Source organism: Dermacentor variabilis, chromosome 10, assembly GCF_050947875.1.
Source record: "Dermacentor variabilis isolate Ectoservices chromosome 10, ASM5094787v1, whole genome shotgun sequence".
NCBI lineage: Eukaryota > Metazoa > Arthropoda > Arachnida > Ixodida > Ixodidae > Dermacentor > Dermacentor variabilis.
Genome location: NC_134577.1, coordinates 23,690,422 through 23,692,674, shown reverse-complemented (window position 1 = coordinate 23,692,674; position 2,253 = coordinate 23,690,422).

The window sequence follows — 2,253 nt, the reverse complement described above, 5'->3', positions numbered from 1 at the left end:
ATGGACGTCCTTGGAACACGCGCGCGCGCCTCGTCGGACCGCGTATCGCGAAGGCTGTTTGTTGTCTACCCTTTCGATCGCCTGCTCCTTCACTCGTTCTCTCTCTCTCTCTCCTTCTCGACCCGCCGCTGTAGTCACAGTCGTTCTGCGGCTGAGCACGAGGTCGCGGGTTCGCATTGCCGGCCGCCTTTCGGCGGGGGTGTGGGGCGGGGGGGGGGGGGTGAGGGGGTGAGATGCGATAGACTCTCTCAAGCTTAGATTTTTGGGTGCGCGTCAAGGAACCTCGCGGGTGGTCAAAAACTTATCCGGAGCACTCCACAGAGGCGTCATCATATCATAGTTTCCGGGCAGAGTTGCTTTGGGAAGTTAAGCCCAATCAATCAATCAATCAATCAATCAATCAATCAATCCGTCTTACTCGATTCTTTTTTGTTTGTGCTGCGAGTCGGAAGAGCCGTATCCGTTGAGTATGGTTTCGCAGAATAAGCACACACGTGTACTTATACCTTTTTTTTTTTTTCTGGATACGCACTCGTACATTGATTTACTCACTCAAATTTGCGTCCAGTCTCACGAACACCTACTCACGAATCCTCATATGCTTTATTTAGAAACCACTGTATTCTGGGGACCGTGCATGTCCAGCTTTGTACTGCGTAAAAAAAAGAAAGAAAAGAAACAGCCTAATAAAACCTGCGCGTATAATGCACACACCTCTCTAAAGCACCTCAATCTGATTATAGAATGGTGAATTATCCCTTATTTGCTTTGATTTGACTACTGAGTATTTGCCGCTGGGTTCTTGGGCACTCTTTCAGAATGGGCATGTCCCGCTGCTTACGATTGCCTGAACACCCTTTTATCCGCGCTGTGGCAACAACGTGTTCGTAACTCCAGAAAAAACTTCTGGTCACGCACTTTCGGCAGTCAGGTTAGCCCGCGAAAAAATAGTAGTTTATCCCATAGTATGTTATTTATTAAATCCTAGAGTTGTACGTGCCAAACCACGGTTAGATTGAGACACGCGATATAGCGAGGAACTCCGGATCGATTTTGACCACCTGGGGTTCTTTAACGTGCGCCCAGTGTACAGTACGCAGGGGTTTACGCACTTCGTCACCGATCGAAATGCGGTCACCGCAGCAGGGATTCGATTCCGCGACCTCGGGCTCATCAGCGCAATGCCACAGACACTACGCCACCACGGCGGGTTCACGGTATACTATAGGCACTTGTTCCTTGCGTGGTCAGATATAAGGAACACACCTCATGTGTCGAGTGCTTGTATGCGGCTTTCTTGTCGCACTTGGCAGTAAAAATTCACTTTGTCAAAGATTCTCACTGCCCAGCAAAACTGGTATCAGCTGGATAGTTCTATATATTTATAGGCTAATGTAACGTGTGTTGTTCCAGAGGGCTAAACAAACAGCTAGTATTTCGGGAACATAAGAAATCTGTCGCAAGTGTCTCTAAAGCACGACGGTCGGTTTATAAAAATGGTGAATTATGTTTCGTAGATTGCTTGATTTATAACCGTATTCTATATGTGCCACGGGGGAGGCGGAGAATGGGTATGCCCCACTGTGACACTATAGGTGCGGATTCCGTAAATGTTGCTTGATGACGCGTCGTTCTTCTCTGTGCCATTGCACCTAGCTGTCATCACCATCACTCCGTCGACAATTGCATCGTATACATCTGCCTCGCTCCTGTGACGTCGCCGCGAATACGCATGACACTGTGTGCATCCTCTTGATTTGGTGTTTGCATTTCGGCAAACCCTTTCGATGGTATGTCGTGCATAGACAAAAATAATTGCAGAACAGTAAGGTTCTGCATGACCTTTGTGGTGGATAAGAAAAAAAAAACATTTCGAGAGCTTACACTTTGTATAGCATGACAGTCAACAAAAATTATACGCAGCGCCATTGGTTCTAAAGCATCTATTAACCTGTTTCGCATCACATACACTGTAGAACTAACAAAAGTAATAATGGAAGAGATTCTCGAAACTTTAAGTGAATTCCGCTTGCGGCAACATATATGGACGTTATATAAATCGACAGTTTCCTAGCCAGTATTGGCAGGGATATCAATATTGGAGGGTGCTGTGTGTGACCTTATACTGCAGCTGCGAGGCAGATAACGCTGGAGTTAAAAAGGGACACTAAAGGTTACCAGAAAGTCAAGTTAAAGTGATAAAGCAATGCTCTCGAACGTCTAAGGCGTCAATATAATCGCGAACAGAGCTTT